We start from the raw sequence: 13643 nt of genomic DNA on the forward strand, positions 1-13643 counted from the left end.
GAGTGGAAAGAAATTATTGAAGTCGAACAAATGCAGATATATATATATCCTGTGTTTATGGTAGATGCATTTTTGTTGTTTCCTACAATGAGCTGATGACAAGCTGCTCTGTCGTACTAACGGCGTCTTATCTGTGCGGTCTGGTATTCTCACATACATGGTGTGACTTTTTTTTTGCTGTTCATATCGATGTGAAGAAGCAAAATGTCCAGTGTCCAATCATCTCGTAGAGCCTCCAGTCATGTGCAGCTGGTAAATATTTAACACTGGAGATTTTTCTGTGTATTAACAGGCACCAGGATGCATTTAAACACAGCACACAATCCCACCAAAAATACCAAATTTCCTTTGCTTTTTCATGCAACTGTCTTTGTCCAAAACCATCGCAAAAACTTTACACTAAAAAGTGTAATTTTTGTGTAAAAAGTGTCATCAAAATTGATTCCCACCTCAGCTTGTTAAGATCCGTCTGTCGCTCTGTTCGGAGATCAGTACACAGCTCGGCCAGATGTGTGGCTCGTGTGGCGGAGGAGGAGGAGCCCACATGCCCACTGATCCTGGGTCAGCCGGGACAGTCACTCTCACACCCTGCAGGGTCCTTTTGCTCACTCACCGGTCACGTTTGAGCATCGTGCTAATGGGTTCCGTTGCTATAAATGCTTTTGGTGCTGCAGTCCTAAATAAAATGAGCCAGCGGAGGGGTTGAAAATGAAACCAGCACAACATGAAGCAAAGTGACATCACCCAACACAAAGCACGGGGAGAACAGGGACTCGGCCCATACAGCTGCGCGTCCTGTCACTGACATCCCCGGGATCTGCCAGGAACATTAGATCCTGATATATGACAGATTTGCTAAAGACACTCGTTTCAGGGCATAACTGTGTCACTCATTTAATGCTCAATGACACGAGTATGTCAAATGCTGCACGTGAATCCGTGACCTCCTGAATCAGAAACATGTTTTACCTTAAGACATATTTCCAAAGATAGACGCCGCTGAGTGTGTGAAAGCTCACCCGCACTGGGTCGTAGCCTAAAACTATGTTCACTTTAGACTCTCCCACACTCTGCTGTGTATGGGAGGTCCCTCTGTGTAAATGTGATCTATCACATTTATACAGAACAACAAAACAATCTACTTTATTAAAACTTACATTCCACATTATGTTTATGGAGGGTTATCTGACAATAGGAGTCTTTTCACAACAACCTAATGTCAAATGTTCAGTATTTAACATACGCTGTGTTCCTCCCGTGTGAAAAGACATGTGAATTAGAAAAATGAACTAACCATGGGCCATATGTTGAGTGTCTTTTTAATACTCACTTTAGGTGTCACTTCAGGGTACAAACATGAACTTTATTACTATACCTAAAGGTTGTTGGATATTTTACAGTCACCTGCAGGTTGTAGTTCACCGTTCCAAGCACTATTCCACTCACCGTTCAGCACTAACAAACAAAACAAGGTATTCCATGAAAGACACCACTAGAAAATAAACTGTTCTCAGTGACTAACTTGAAACCTCATAATTAACCTCAACCTCATTAAAGTAACTAGCTATTAAGAGAGGGAAGGATTTGTGATTGTATGTGGGCAGGCGGACTCAGTTGCGTTCGTTCACATGCCGATGCTTTCAACACTGTAGAATAGAAGAATAATCCGAAAAGACACTTTCTCCTTTTCTATCAAGTCAAAGTCATGTCAAATGTATTTCTATAGCGCTTTTTACAACAGCTGTTGTCACAAAGCAGCTTTACAAATGTCCAAGTCCAAGCCCCCAGCGAGCGAGCCAAGGGTGTCAGTGTCGAGGAAAGACTCCCTCGAGCACGAGGAAGAAACCTTGACAGGAGCCAAGACTCAAAGGGGGCCGTCCTCCTCTGGGTGACAACAGACACCACAATAGTGGAGATATAAAATATATCAACAATATCAACAATCATGCAATGGGCCATCCGTCTCGTAACTGTCCTCTGGGTGTCTCTGTCTGTCTTTCTGACCATATGCCTAGGCAGCTTTAAATGTTAAATCCCTGACGTGCACACTGCTCACGATCTCCTGGACCATTCGGCTCATGTGGAGATGGCAGGGGAGACAATTCAGTGAGACACGCCTGCTTGGAGCTGCCAAACTTCCACTTCCTGTCCCATTTATTTGCAAGTTTACAGCAGACGTGTCTGTCTGAACAGAGGACAAACTCATTAAGGAGACAGCCTACAAACATGGACATCATTGGACATGCAGTGTGCAATGGACAAGTGTAGGCAGATTCTCACAGATGGAGGTTGTCTTATTTATTTTAATGCAGCATAGCCTGTACATCTTGATATGATATTGAACATCATTAAAACACCTGCATTGTTACGTATCCCATATAATTACACATTCACATTGTTTTGCTTAGCTAAATATGTTTATCCTATTCTGTCTTGTTATTGGAATACAGTGATTTGTCTGATTCTTCGTCTGAGTTCAGTACACTCATGTGGTCACTGTCTCCAGGCCAAGATCATGCACACAAAGAGGACATGAGAGCAAGCTTCAAACTGAACATTTACTGGAACAAAAGAAAAGACAAAACAAGTGCACAAACGAAAGCGAAATGATCCTAAAACAATCAATTAACGTCAGCACAGTTTGAACACAAAAGGGGATTAAAAGGAAGGAAACAAAGAGAATGGCACACGGCTGGCAGGGAGGATAAGATGGGAACAGGGAGGATAAGATGGGAACAGGGAGGATAAGATGGGAACAGGCCGCCTCTGTGGGGTGCGGCACAAAGACACAACATAAACAAAAGCCACGCGGGGGCCACTGGCAGAAGGAAACGTCACTTTGTTTATCTCCAGACAACAATGGAATCCTTGGCAAGGAGTTTCACCTTGTTAAAAAATCTTTTAGAAAATAGCGATGATTCAAAACATCTTTGCTGATAAACACGTAAAACGTTCAAATGCTTAAGAAATGGGGTGAGTGAATCCCAGCTCCAAGCCGAATGTTTGTAGGGGTGTAGGCTGGAGAGGTTCTTCTGACGGCCTCGTAGAATATTCACATGTCAAAGAGGTGTGGAATTGTGTCTGATCTGTGAACATCAGAGTCTTGGCAGGGTTTACTTTTTTCCTTAAAACATCCCTAGTAGTGTCAACTGTATGTGACCCATCTGCACTGGGTCTAGTGTGAGGCTGTCTTTATTACAGGTTCATAAAGACACATCTGGATTGAGTTCAAACTAACATTTGGAAATCATAAAACTGGAAGTCATATTTAAAAAAACTATGACGACTTCTGTACAGAATCAGTCAATTACGGCATCGGCTCTGCAGACTCGTGAAATGTCTGCTGATTAGTTGATGAGGAGCAGGTGTGTAAGAGTGTGGAAAATTACACAGTGCCTGGGTCACCCAGTACTGGTGCAAAGAGACACTAGAATTTTAGTCTGTGTGTCTCTAATAGTCTCTCTCCCCTCTATTTATCAGAAGGCAGACACTCCATTCTTGGCTTTTCTCCTCTCTTTTTATGGAAAGAAAGAGAAGAAAGGATTATGCTCATTACTCTGTTGGATGAGGAGTTTGAGCATTGATTTCCTGCCTGTTGTTGGACGCTTTCCGTCACGACGGTTTTTAAAGAGCATCTCGTTATGAAATGCACCACTGTACTGGGTTGTTTTGGTCATTCTGGGTTGTGTTCTGTGGAAATGTGCTTTTCGCTGCCTTTTAAAAGTCTTCGGATCTGTTTCTTTTTTCATATTCTGTCTGCTCTGTATATTCAGTTATACTCGATCTTCTTCTGGAAATTAAATGTAATGATGAGCAGTGAAAATGGAAGCTGTTATTTTTTTGATTGCTCGTGTAGACATCAAAACGAACTTATGTCTGCTAAAGCATAATTATCTTGGGCCTGCCCCCTCATGCCTGGATGCACTGGTCTCATCCTACGGATTATGTTCACGGCTACAGCAGGCACGCAGGTGTCTACTTAATCCCGTAAATGTCAAATCTCCTCTTCTGAATAATCTGACTTCCGGGGCTTCCTGCCCTTCGTTTCCTTTGAGCTTTCTTTTGGTTTTGAGATCCATTAATAATCGTGTGCTGAGGGTACAGTCAACTCCTGAGTTTCTGACACATGTTGTCTTCCACACACAGAAGAACATACTTATATGATTTTGCCTACTTCATTTCTTGACATATCCTACTCCAACCTGTCCGATATGCAAAAAAAAAACAACCCAAAAAAACATGCCAAACCCCTCTTTGTTATTCTTCCCTCCTGCTTCAGGTAACTCCACTGGAAAGAAAAGATGCCACTGATTAATTTTTCACCTGGCAGAATTCCAAGCTCTTGCTTGATATGTGGGAATGAACCTTTCCCAAAAAGAAATGCAAGAGTCAAAAGAGTTTTAGACTCCTCAGAGAATTCAAATACAAATGCAAATACGATACACATACATATATATATATATATACAAATAAATAAATGCACACACAATGTATATATTGGACACTGCATTAATGACATGTCCGTTTGCATTAATGACATGTCTGTTTGCATTAATGACATGTCCGTTTGCTTTAATGACATGTCCGTTTGCATTAATGACATGTCCGTTTGCTTTAATGTCCATCTGTTTGCATTAATGACATGTCCGTTTGCATTAATGACATGTCCGTTTGCATTAATGACATGTCCGTTTGCTTTAATGACATGTCCGTTTGCATTAATGACATGTCCATCTGTTTGCATTAATGACATGTCCGTTTGCATTAATGACATGTCCGTTTGCATTAATGACATGTCCGTCCCTTTGCATTAATGACATGTCCGTTTGCATTAATGACATGTCCGTTTGCATTAATGACATGTCCGTCCGTTTGCATTAATGACATGTCCGTTTGCATTAATGACATGTCCGTTTGCTTTAATGTCCATCTGTTTGCATTAATGACATGTCCGTTTGCATTAATGACATGTCCGTTTGCTTTAATGACATGTCCGTTTGCATTAATGACATGTCCGTTTGCATTAATGACATGTCCGTTTGCATTAATGACATGTCCGTCCCTTTGCATTAATGACATGTCCGTTTGCATTAATGACATGTCCGTTTGCATTAATGACATGTGTTTGCATTAATGACATGTCCGTCCGTTTGCATTAATGACATGTCCGTCCGTTTGCATTAATGACATGTCCGTTTGCATTAATGACATGTCTGTTTGCATTAATGACATGTCCGTGCGTTTGCATTAATGACATGTCTGTTTTCATTAATGACATGTCCGTTTGCTTTAATGACATGTCCGTTTGCTTTAATGACATGTCTGTTTGCATTAATGACATGTCCGTTTGCATTAATGACATGTCCGTTTGCATTAATGACATGTCCGTGCGTTTGCATTAATGACATGTCTGTTTGCATTAATGACATGTCCGTTTGCATTAATGACATGTCCGTTTGCATTAATGACATGTCTGTTTGCATTAATGACATGTCCGTTTGCTTTAATGACATGTCCATTTGCATTAATGACATGTCCGTTTGCATTAATGACATGTCTGTTTGCATTAATGACATGTCCGTTTGCATTAATGACATGTCTGTTTGCATCACCACTTGTTGCTATGGCAGCAGTGAAGTTAGGAAACTCAAAGAGAAAGACCTGAACTTTACAAGCCCAGTGAATGAATGTTGTGAGTTAAGCTTCCACTGTTTCATACATGAACTGGCTCCTCCTACTACTAGTTCTGATGCACTTTGGTTGCACAGCTGATGAAGGAGCTTTGCCAGAAATGTTCTGTTTCTCTGGATACTCTGTATACTACAATTTTGAATATCTTTACATCTCTTACTACAGTACACTGAGTTACTCACCTGGAATCTTCTTCATATATATATATATATATATATATATATATATATATATATATATATATATATATATATGTGTGTGTGTGTGTGTATTCATACAAACAAACATATATATTAGTTTGTTTGTATGAATATATATACAGGTATACATATGTACAATATATACAAATACATACAAATATATATACTACACATTCAATACATATACAAATGCAACATATAAGTGACAGTGAGATGTAGTAGTATCTTGTAGATCATGTAATAGAATAGAATACAACAGAGGTGCCATAATATTTCAGTGTTGTTTGGAAATTCCTGACTTATGCCTCACAGTTCCTGTAGTGTTCCGAGGTTTACACGGAGCGTAAATCCCTTGCACTGGAACACATGGGGGTTTTATGTTTTCAAATTCCATTCCTTCATCCAGCCCTGCTCACATCAATCACAGCCAGTTCAGACACAATAGCAGGCTATTGACAGATGTGACAGGACTTTGATTAGGGAGTCAGGCCTGAAGCTGAGTCTTCAGCTGGATCCTGTCACCTGTCAGGTGTGTGCTGAGCTCTGCTGGGATGACAGCACGCACAAGCACGGCGTGGCCAGGGAAGGAACAGAGGTGGAATCAGTAAATCATTAAACTGCTCTTTGCAGTGCCCTTAAATCAAGATAATGAGGACTTAGGGAACTAAATGGAACTGAATTAGAAACCGAAATGTCCTCTTCGTTTGCAAATGCTCTGTAATAATTTGGTCAAGATTTTTAAATGCAGCTGATAAAAGATTTCAAATTGTGCTTTTCTTCTCACCCACTAAAACACTCCTAAAGACGATTCATTCAAAGGTGCAGGAGAACAGGCATATTTTCAGTCTTCTTTTTTAAAATAATTTCTTATTTGGGCCTGTCGTGGCTGTGCAGGTTGTCTGTGATGTGAGTTAATTCTACTTCAAACTGCTAATTGACTGGTCCCTATTGATCTCAGAAGCTTACTGGGTTTGAGCTCTCCGAGCATGTCAGAGAGGTATGTAGGTCCTAATCCATATAATGATTTAGAAACAAGCAGTACCACTTGAAAATGTATCTTTTTGTGAACTGGAAGCCGCAGTAATGTGGGAATGGGGCTAACCTGGTCACTTCTCTTTGGCCTGGTTAGTAGTGTATCAAGGAAACAACAAGGCTGTTTTTTGTCGTTTAATGTTTTTCCGTCTCTATAAACCCCCCGTCAGTGCGTGCCTCAGTGTTGGTCATTGTTTGTCAGCGTCCGAGTGCAATGTTAATCTCCATGTGTGTCTAGCCTGTGTTAATGTTGCGGTCTTTATCGGTAGCGTTAAGTGCGTTGGTATTCACTGTTAATGTTACGTGAATGTCTTACGTTCCATGTCACTGAATGTTTCACAAAGTCGAGGGAGTCTGAAAGTCGTTACAAGAGGGGCTTAATAAGTGCAGTTTTCAGCGATTTGGGGAAAATGACTGAGAGAAGGGAACCGTTTACTGTTTGTCTTTTGCTAGGCAGTTAAATGACCGTTGAACCCAGCAGTGATGGAGTGGAGGCAGGCGGATGGCTTTAAACGCTGTGCTGATTTCTCCAGAGCTTTAGCGAGCTTTCCACAATGCCTTTCTCTCGGCAGGTTGATTTCTGGTGGATATAAAGGCACATGTTTGCCTGCTTTGCTGTGTATTTCAAGAAGCTGTAGCTTGTACAAGTAGGACAGGAGAGGTTGGACCTCCAGCTGTTTGGGCTACTAAATGCTTGAAATTTAGAGACTTATTTGTTATCGTTTTGGGGTTTTTGTTTTTTTTCACCTCTCTCCTATAAAATGCCTCACCACTCTTAAGACATGGTATATGTGTTTTTGGAAGGATTAAGCACTGCACATAGGTTGAATAAACCTTAGTCTATACTGAATGCAGCATGGATTTTCCCACAACAATGCACAAAGCTTATAATATGACTATTAGATGTGCAAGAGATTTATGAATGAATAATTATTTGATTAATAAAAATACACAAAACTGCACAGCAGCCATTACCCACACTTTAAAATTTAAAATTAAACCTTTAAGAATTAAGACACAAAGTGTCTATGGCTTATTTCCATTGTGGCCCTCTTCACATAAACCACATAGACAAAATTAACAACATAATATAACAAAACAACAGGGTGCCTTTCCTGTTTATAACATTTGATAGAAACTCTCAAAACATAATGATAAGTTTTGTCTCCTTATCATTTCAAGTGTTACAGACATTTTCCAAACACTCTGTATTACAAATGCAAGGCCCAGCCACCTCCCGTCCTAATGGAAGCTAGGAGGAGCAAACTGGAAGAGCGAAGGAAAACTAGGAAAAGGTTACCATGCCTGGGAAAGAGCAGAGAGGCTTTGGCACACGCCTCTCATGCAGGGTGACGGCTCTGTCAGCAGCCCCAGGATGGCAGGCTTGACTGACAGAAAGCAGGTGGGGACTGAATGGAGATGTCAGGCCAGCTGTCAATCAGCAGTATTGCTGGGGAAGCAGGAGTGGCTGCACAGCTGTCCAACGTGATCTGTTGTTTTCTGAGTTAAAAACATGCAGAACTTTGTGTTGTAGTAGCAAAAATCAGTTGGAAACATGAAACATTAAATATCTAATTTGACTCTCTCTCTCTCTCTCTCTCTCTCTCTCTCTCTCTCTCTCTCTCTCTCTCTCTCTATATATATATATATATATATATATATATATATATATATATATATATATATATATATAAAAATTGCAGTGAAGTACACAAAGTTTCCAGACAAACAGGAGTTTTCAGACTATGGCCCCTCTGAAGTTCTAGGAGGAGTTTGAATCAAACAGAAACAGCTGTTTTCAATCATAAACTTAATTCTATGGGCTTCTAAAGTTCCAAGAGTGTAGATCAGGTCTTACTCTTTGAGTTTCCTAATTTCATTGCTGCCATATCAACAGCTGGTGATCCAAACAGATACATTCTTTATGCAATGTCTATTAGTATTAAAGTGCTATCAGAAAAGACAAATCCTTAATTCTGATGGCCCAAAGGGTTATATATATTACTTTTGAATTATCTGGGTTTCTATATTAATAAATTCTAACATTACCTGATGATCACAATAAACCATTCAATCATCCGTCCATGATAACATCCGTCTTCTTTAATGAACAACATGGTCATATCCCTTTTCCAAGCCCATGGGTTTGCCACGCTCCCATGATCCCTCGTCTCAAATCTCATCCACTCCTATTACTCTGTCACTATGCAGATTTTAACTACCAGGCTGACCTCATCTGCAGTGATGGAATTTGAATCACCATTGGGATGAGGCCCATCCTCCTGATGGGGTCAGAGGGTTCTTCATCGTGTTCTTTCCACCACGCAATGAAATATCACCACTAGGGGTCAGCACTTCCCCATCCCTGGTCAGGACAGCTTGGGTGAGCTTCTTCCCCTCCTGAGGCATTCAGCAGTCTGTCAGAACATCTTTGGGCCACCCAAAAGTCTTTTGCCATGACCTCTGAAAACTGCTCCCAAGACTGAGCTGTCACAGCCATTCTGGTCCTCTGATACATCTCAAAAGAATCTGGAAATCTCTTTGAGAGCACTACTTGGTGCTTCTTCTTCAACGTGATGGCTTCTGTCGCCACTGGTGCTCAACTGCGTGTTCCAAGACTGCTGCTGTGACAGACGCCAACAGCCTCCTGGCCACAGACGTGTACCGCTGGCTGTGATTTTGCATATGAACATATGAACATAGTATATTCAAATCCTGACAGGGCTTAGCAGGCTTATCTGGCTGAAACCACCAAATCATGATCTGTTGTCAGCTCTGCCCCTCTCGTCTCCTTGAGTGTCCAGAACAGATGGCCTCATGTAATTGGAGTACAAAACCAATCACTGACCTTCAGCCCAAGATGCCCTGTTACCACATACTCTCTTATGCACTCTTGTGTTTGAACAAATTGTTTGTTTTTTATATTCCATGACTTGAACAGATGTCTAATAAACATTTCTCCACCCAGGTTCACTCCTAGTAGGCTGTTCCTCTCCAGTATCTCCAACATTCCTCACACTGGCGTCGAAGTCCCCCAGTTGGGGTGAGACGCAGGCACTCTCTCAAGTGCCTTCCCCGCATTCTCCAAGAACAACACTCTGAACTGCCATCTGCATCTGACCTGATGTTAGCAAGCTTGAAGAGGCTCAGGTCACATGGTTAGGGAGAGAGACTTATTTTTCTCTTTCCTTGGGGTGACTAGTTTTTTCCCTTCCCAAGTGATGTTTTAAAAATTGGTTGGCCTTTACAAATTAGTGGATTAAAAAAAACACACACAATTGAACAGGTTAGCTAGGATAGAGAATAAACAACAGTACTGACCCAACTCGTTGACCAGATGTATAAGTCTGGCTCCAGGTAAGATGACTTCTCTGTGGCTTCCCAAGCTAATACATACACTTAAGGATGACATTCATGATCTTGCATCACGTAGGGACAGCATTCATGCCACGAGCTGGTCTCCAGATTAGGGTTTGCTAGACAACGTTAGCCAAAGGATAGGCAGGTTAGCTTGGGTTGGCTGCTCCATGCTGACTATTGCACTTGACAAGCCGTTGAGATGGAAATCAACACCTCCAAGTCTGAGGTCTTGGTTTTCCCAGAAAAGAATGGAATGCACCCTTCATGTGAAAGGAGAAAACTTTACCTTTGTGGGAGAGTTTAAAGAAACGCGCATGAGACTGACAAATAGATTCAGAGTCCAATATCACATTTTGCACTACGCCAGTAGACCAGACTTTTTCTAGCCCCAGAAAAAAAGCAATTTCAGACTTAGTAATATTATTAGTGTGTGGTTTAAAAATTAAATCAGAGCTCACTGCTATTTTCTGTTGCTATGGAGACATCTCAAAAATGAATGTCGCATTTTATACTTTTCTTGAACTGTACAAGTTCATTTCTGATGTGGAAATGAACATTACGAGTCCTGACCTTGCTCTTATTGAAATGTAGTGATGTGGTGTGAAGCAGACGAGACATCCAAAAAAAATTACATTTAAACTGAAACACAATTATATAAACTCACTCACCACTTTGTTAGGTACACCTGTTCAACTGCTTGTTAGCACACATATCTAATCAGCCAATCACATTGCAGCACCTTTTAGGCATGTAGACACGTTCAAGACTACCTGAACCGGGCAGCAGTAGCTCAGTGGTTAAAGTACTTGACTAGCAAGCAGAAGGTTGCCAGTTCAAGACCTACTGCTGCTATGTTACAGATGTTGGGTCCCTAAGCAAGACCCTTTGTACTCAGTTATAATTGTAAGTCACTTTTATCCAAAGTGTCAGCTAAATGCCATTAAAAAAAAGGTCAAACCAAGCCAAACTGCCTTGCTGATGTCAGAGGTCACAGGAGAATGGCCAGACTGCATCAAGCGGATAGAAAAGCAACAGTAACTCAAACAACCACTCGCTACAACCGAGATTTACAGAAGAGCATCAAACACTGAAGCTGACGGACTACAGCAGCAGAAGACCACACGGGACACCACTCCTGTCAGCTAAGAACAGACAAGTGAGGCTGCAGTTCACTCAGGCTCACCAAAATTAAACAGAAGATTGGAAAAATGTTGCCTGGTCTGATGCCACGAAGAATTAAGTTCACATACTGCTTAGATCAGTACCTGTGACTGTTTAAACCACTATACTCATAATTCTGTAGTAAAAAACCCAGTGATGTCAGAATTTTTCAACCTCTTTAAGAATAAAGAACAGAATCAAAAGAACACGGATCACCTTGGTCCAGTAACAAGACATATGAAATGCAATTAAATATTTTTAAGGGAAGTTTGTGTTGTGTCTTATTAAAATCAGGTCCAAACACACCTTGGTCCCAGTAACAGAGCGACGCATGTTCCTACACTCTGTTGGACCTGATAACCACTTCACTAATCAGTGTGTAATCGCCTTTAATGGTTGTTTTCTTCAAGATGAGTATCAGATGTTTTAATTAAATTAGGAAATATTGAGTCAAGGCCTAATATAGTCATGGCTGCTGAAATAACTTGAGATTGGATATTAAGCATAAAACCTATTCATGGAGGGAGGGAGGGAGGGAGAGAGAGAGAGAGAGAGAGAGAGAGAGAGAGAATATAAAAGACACTTTATTTGCACAATGGTGTGGGGGAACACTCATTGTAGCCCTGATAGACTATCAGGATGTCATCCAAGCAAATAACCTGTATTTTGGACGCAGACAGCAGGAGGTGATCTGAATTCTTCCCTCCCTCCCTGTAGTGATGTTTAGGAAAAGTGCTCGCTCGCTAGCTAGTAATACGTTATCAACCCAGGCAACCCATGCTGCCGGTAATTAGCTGTTATACATGTGAGCAGGGTTGGTGCGCGACTTTACTCACGCAGGTTAGGGGGTTCTCCAGTGTACACCCGTGTGTCCCAGTCCTGGGCAGGCAGGACCTCACCTGACCCAGTTCACTGGCTAACTGACTTGGCTTTCATGAGCTTTAATTGGGATGTTGGGGGAGTGAGAAGTCTGAGTATGCAGGGCAGGATGATTCCAGGCCCACACTGAACTCGAAGACATTTTAAATTGCTATCAATGGTCTTTTTTTCCTTTTTCGGGTGTTATGATTATTGTTTGATGTAGTTGAAAGGAAATTGAATGCATTACCCATGCTGCATTCAGTCTAGCCGCTGAGTCAGGGTCTGAACCAGCCTGACTGTCAATGAACTGATGAGCTGATGGATAGCAGCGGTCAGACAAGGCCCTGCTAGAGGAGAGCAGGCAGGCACTGAGGACCTTGGAGCTCTTTAAAGCGTTCAGTACTCTGCTCACGTCTCTGTACTGAACCTGGTACTTAAACACCATGTGACCTGCAAGCACACTGGACAATTTTTGGTTTCACGGATGGACGCGCAAGACATGCAACCTTGTGACTTATTTATTTTTTGACTGGAACCTATACAAAATGTCTTGGGAATGCTTAAATTATTTTTTGGTAGATGTGCAATAATTGATATTTTAGGATGTTTAAAGTATAATTTATCTAGACATCAACTGGACACTTGTTCTTCGGTACAGATGTTTTCGTGATGTTCCAGTCAAACATACTGAAACAAGGTGAAAAGTATCTAGATATGTACATACAAATAACATATAAACATATAAACAATAACAGACTCCCCCCCCACACACACACACACAAAGAGAAACAAAAAAAAGAACTCGCTCTCTCCGACATTCAATTTTTAAGTTGAAAAAAAAAAATCAAAGCTCAAAGAAACAAAGCTTTAACCAAAACAAATGTGGCTTTACTTATTTGAGATTTATGATATAGATCTCTGGAAGGAGCCCAGGGAAGAGATGAGGTAGTGGATCTGAGCTCATGTACTGAACTGCGCTTTAGCGCCCTCTAGTGGCAGGTAGCTCAACTGTCAGTATAGCTGAACAGGGAAGTGAATGAACACAGTACAAAGTACAGAGTGCACAGCTTGACTAAAGAGAGAAGAAAAATTGCATTACTTGCAACTAAGTTCCAATTCTCCAGTTTGCCAGCACTCCCGGACTGAACGAAACTTACGGATCCGAAGCATACAAACGATTCAATTATTTAAAATATATTACATTGAGCATAAAAACTTGAACTTTTGTTTCATAAACTAAAATAGTACTTTTGCAGTACTTTTAACACTGAATCCAAATCTGATTTTAAATTCTATCATTTACGTGACACAGCAATTAGATTTTACATTACATATATT

The sequence above is a fragment of the Electrophorus electricus genome, chromosome 4 (genome assembly GCF_013358815.1).
Source record: "Electrophorus electricus isolate fEleEle1 chromosome 4, fEleEle1.pri, whole genome shotgun sequence".
NCBI lineage: Eukaryota > Metazoa > Chordata > Actinopteri > Gymnotiformes > Gymnotidae > Electrophorus > Electrophorus electricus.